The sequence below is a fragment of the Strix aluco genome, chromosome Z, assembly GCF_031877795.1.
Source record: "Strix aluco isolate bStrAlu1 chromosome Z, bStrAlu1.hap1, whole genome shotgun sequence".
NCBI lineage: Eukaryota > Metazoa > Chordata > Aves > Strigiformes > Strigidae > Strix > Strix aluco.
Genome location: NC_133971.1, coordinates 37,164,324 through 37,169,950, shown reverse-complemented (window position 1 = coordinate 37,169,950; position 5,627 = coordinate 37,164,324).

Genomic DNA, 5,627 nt, shown 5'->3' with positions numbered 1-5,627 from the left:
TTACAGGAAGATGTAATAGGCATCACTAATTTAGTGAGTCCCTTCTGCCATATTTTTTGTTTTGTTTGGGGTTTGGTGTTTTTTAATGGCTTAATTCACCAGGTAAGGCTAAATTAGAATCTTCCCACACTTTGCCTGACCCATCCCTCTCACTGCAATTCATCGAGGTGGCAAATTACCCAACACATTACTCAGGGTGCTTCTGCACTGTTAAAGCTCTGGCCCAGCCAGAGGTGGGTGAGTGCAGGACCGGCAGGGAGGCCTTCCCCTACTGAATCTTTCTTCTTCATGCTGTACAAGTGTGCTGATACTGAAAGGCTTGCAGCCTGTTTGTTCACTGGACCCTTCTGCATGTGTGACTAGAACCAAGGGAATATGTAGATATTGGAGCGCTGGAAGTTTTGAAGAACAGGCTAGACAAAAATTTTCCAGGAATATTTTTGAAGGGCTGAGCCTGCTTTTGAGCTGCTGGTGGTTTAGATGACTTCTGAGAACCTCTCTAGCCCTATTTTGCTATGAATTCTTGAGAGCGGACTTTATACACTGCTTTTACTGTCTCGATCAACTTCCTTCCTTTTAGCAAAAGAGATTAACAATTAACAAAGATAGTCCAGGCACTGTGGTAAGCAAGATAGACCACATGACACCTCTGTGGAGATATTGCAGGTGTGCTGGTACAACATTGAAACATAGGCTTATCTGTTTGCTTAGGACACTGTGATCATGGCTCTGTGCACTGTCAGCTGAGGAGCAGACCACATCCCTGTAGACAGAAGTGAAAGGAGTGCATCACTCCAAAATGTTCATGTGGAGAATCACACTGCAGTGCTGGATGGCTTTCCACAACAACATAGGTCATCTTCCCTTCTCTGCAGTCCTCTTAGAATTTCCACTTTTCCCTTGAGGTTTTTCCCTTCACAGTTTCTCCCTAAGCAGCTGGCTGCTTATGACTTTTTCCCTCTTACCTACTAGTAAGGCTATCATTCATGGTCTGCTTCCCACTTCTCTCACGGACAGCTTAGCAGTTTCCTCTTGTCAGTGGAACATCTCCCCTGAACTGACAGTCACCTCCTCCACAACCTTTTTTTTTTTCCCTACAGATGTCTAGCAAGGCACTTGTTTTGCATCCCAGCTTTAAAGTCATTTCTTCAAGTAGTCACTAGTGTTAATAATGGGTATCACTTCTGTGCAAACACAGTATCCAGCTTTGTGCAGATTTTGCCCTCTTGTTCAGAGTTTAAATATGCACTTTTTTTTTTTCTTCTCAGAAAACAATTTCCTCCAGGCCATGTCACTCACTTGTCACTGTAAACTAGCATCTGCAAGGGCTTGTAGCTTCCTTTTTGTGGAGAATGAGCACCTGACACAATATGGATACAAATGATATATTTCAAAGTGAAGTCCTACAGCCAATAATGTAAATACTGAATCTATATAGTGTTTTAGAATAACCTTCATCTTTTTACATTAAATGTCCACTTTTTTTATCCTTTTCTTTTTGCTTTCATTTTGCACTTTTATAGTTACTGATTATGTGTATTTTAACACTTTAATTTTCCATGCCCTAACTGTATTGCACTGCTCTTTCTTGACCAAAATATGTTTTACATTTTATCCAGTCCCATGAAAGTAATTCAAAAAGAACTTCCAGACTCCTTAGATTCCTTGAACTCTTCATGTTCCCCGCCAATACCAAGGTTATACAGAACATGAGCATCAAAACTTGCTTAGAATTTTGTTCTCGTCTTTTTGAGTTGCAGATATTTTCCTCCTTTTTTAGTATTTATTAAGTTGATCACTTTGTAATTGTAAGAATGTTTAATATAGTCAACAAGACCAATTGAATATAAATTTTACAGGATTAACTGACTTAACAAAACAAAGGTGCTATATTTACTTTGGCATTGAGGTAGGAACCCTGACATAAACAAAGATATCTGGGATAACGGGAATATAGAACCACGGTACTTCTCAATGTTTTATAAGAAACTATGGAGGAGAATTAGAGTAACTCCTTGGATAAATTTTCAAAGGTAATTAGGACTGTTTCAGTAGACCATTCCAGACTTTGACAGAAGTAGGTGTAAAAGCCAACAAACTCAAAGAATGCTGTATGGACTCTTTGCTCACTGGTTATCTCTTTTTGTTTTGGTCAAGCATATGAAGAAGAAATGTGAATAGTTAATAGTGATGTAGAGAAATTGCAAATTTCAGAACTTTTTTTTCAAATTATAAAAACAATGCAGAGAAGTAAGATAGATACTTTAGAAATGAGTTTGCATTTTGACACTTTGAGTGCTTCAGAAGGATAAATCCTGTAACTCTAGTAGTCACAGACTGAATGAATTAATGCATGTGATAACATGACACATGCAGTTTGGTTTCTAAATTGGCATTCAAGTACACTGTGGTCAGTGACAAGCTGTTTCACATAGCATACTTTCTCTTACTGCTGAGTCTCTTGGGGCAAATTTTCACAAATTAAATTGTGATCCAGGGACCTGGGAAGCTTTGAGACTCCTGAAATGATTAGAATATTGAACAAAGGACTGTCATGTGTCCTCAGTAGGGGAAAGCCCCCTCAGTATGAGCACGTCCTGGCAGCTAATAAAAATGGTGACTAGGGACTAACTTCTTGCCAAAGCTAAGGTTCAGATACTACAGGGTCTGATACTACAGCAGTCATGTCACTCTTGGGCTTCTTAAGACAAATACATTCTATGTCAGCCCTACATCTGACAAATCAGCTACTGAAAGCTTAAAAGACATGGTATGCTTGAGGGTGACCAAAGGCAAGAAGATGTCAGTTTTTTTCTGCCTGTGCTTTGAGAAAGACAAGCTTTCGGCTGTCTCTATGTAGGCCTTTGCTTTGTTTTAACTAATTATTGCATCAGAAATTAAATGGTAAACTTTTAAAAGAAAGGTACTTATGTTGAAGAAAGTTGGACACAGTGTCTCTATAGGCAACTTTCTGCATGCTGACGGTAATAAAAGCAGCATGGAGAGAGTGAGTAGTCAGGATATGGGTTGGTATGGTGATTAAATATGTGTGCTCCACAGTATACACATCACTGAATTTTCTCTGGGTTCCATCTTTCTCCCCTCCCAGAGGTCAGCATTGTGGGTATTACTGGAAACTAATTTCCATTGTGATTTGCGAGAACTCTTAAGTTAGGAGAGTCCAGGAACACAAAGGTTTAGCCATGATAATGTTTATGGGAAATAAGCTGGGACACTGATAATTTACAAAGCCCAGTGTCTTTTGAGAGCACAGATGCTCCTATTTACAGTTGGTACTTCCCTGCCAGGGCAATCAGGCCAAGTCCTCATCTACAGCTCTGTTCACAATCCATTCTGTGTCCAGCCTGTGTGTGGAAGCATAGAGAGGAAAAAAATTCAGTGTCTGCGTCACCAGACTGCCACCAACTACCCCATGTCCCTGTCCCAAGGCAGGATCAGTTATGCCCATGACTTGTATAAATGCCTATAGCTTCTCCAACTGCTCCTTAAATACCTATCTCCATGAAGACATGGAGGTTCTAAGCCTCCATATTCACTCTACTCCTGAGCCCCCTGCACCTCATTTCTCCTCATGCCCTGTTTGAATCTGCACACTTCCTTCTACATACTTATATTCTGTTAATGCCTACCTCACACTGCTTTTTAAGGATGACTAAGCCTATCTCACCACAAGACCGATTTTTTTCCCAACTTCTGGTAATCCTCATTACTATCCTTCTCTGAAGGAAAGGATATCTTCCTGTCCTGCAGATCTTTTTTTTTTTTTTTTTTCAGTATAATGTTGTCTTTTTTCTTTTTAATGTGGTGATGTCTTATCCTACTATATTTGGTTATTGATCCACACTAACCCTTCAGTGCCTTGTATGAAGAACAGGTCCTTTCCTAGTTATTCTACATTCAGTATTGCAAATGATGCCTATATATGTGTAATACCTTGCTGTTACTCAATTTTGTTATTTTTTTCTACAATTCAGCAAGCTACCTTTGGGGTTTAGATTTGGTTTTCAACGTATTTGTGAACCTTCCCAGACTTTAGTTTATCAATACCTTCCATGGAGGCACTGCTGAACAATTAAAACAGGTGACCCAGGAGAGACTCCCGGCTGAACTCCACTTGACACCTTCTTCTGGTTTCATGATGTACCACCTAGAACAGCTCAGAAGCAGCTATCCAAACAACTTCACACTAATTCACAGAATTTTTATCAAACCCAGGTTTTCTAGCACTTTTATAATAATGTTCTCTTAGACAGTACTAGAAATCTTACCAGTGTCAAAATCTAACAGTATACTGTTTTCTCTATAGCCACAGGGACAGCAAATACCCTACTGTAGAAATTAGGTAGACACAACTCGCTCTTGACAAACTCCTACTCACCTCCTCATTATATGCTGAAAGTTTCAGGTTTTTATGGTTCCTGAGAGCGTGGGCAGAGAAGTCACCTCCTTCGAACTTCAGGCTTTCTCAGCTTGCACTGTGTTTAACTGAGAGCCAGGTGTGCATGGCAATACAAAATTTCTGACTGCCCCTCTTGGGGAAGTTTCTGCCTCATATGTCTGGAGAAAAAGGAAGGTTTGTGTTTTTTATAGCAAAGTAATTCCTCCATCTCTGGAACAGAAGCCTGTGAAATTCTTTCCATGTGTAACTGGCTCCTGATGCTGCAAGCTGGTACAAGCCACAATCAAGAACTTAAGCATTGCTTTGGTTTCCTTCCTGAGTAAGTTCTCTGTTGTTTTAACAGCATGATTCTTGAAACAGCTTGTCTCAGAGGCCTGGCTTCTCTACCTGACCATCTGTCTTGCACGGCTTCTGGGAAATTATCACTAAAGCTCTTGCCTCTGTCAGATGTGGTCAAAATAAGCCAGGAACTCTGAAGATATCAGAGAAATGAAGTGGTACAATGATGTTCCCCTTGTTTCCATGGGGAATGATGTCAATAATCTCCAGATAGAGCAGACTGAGTGACAGGATGATATATAAGCCAATCCACCAGCTGTTTCTGACATCTTGCCAACTACAGACATTAACTCCAAGTGAGTAACATTCTTGAATTATAGCTATGCTTTCACACAACAGTTATTTCAAGCCAAATCACATTGACTTATGGGGATCAGGAATGTCTCAAAGAAGGTCTTTTACATGGAGCAAGAGGAACTGTGGTCAAAGGGAAGTAGGAGAGGAGGAGCAGGTGCAAGACCACTATACAGCCATTATCTCCCTCCCTAATTTGGGAACATAGTCTTGGGTAATGAATACTGAAGATTCACACTGTTCTCCCAGAGGTACTCACTCTGACCCACTTTTATGGATTTGTGAACATACAGGCCACTCATTTTTAGCCATTTCTTGCTACTTGTCCTTGTTGATTCATGGCCTTGCAGTTTTCCAAGTATTTGCTCTACTTGCAAAAAATCAATTTGCTCAGCAAAGCAATCTCTATCTCATTAATTAATGGTCTTCTATCTAATGCAGTCTCCCTCCTGCTCTAAGAGTCAGAACTGCTGTTACCTGTGTGAGGGAGAAGTTATCCTTACTATACTTTAAGGCATTATACTGGCAGCTGCATTCTTCTTCACAAACACAATGTATGAAAAGGCAAACAATA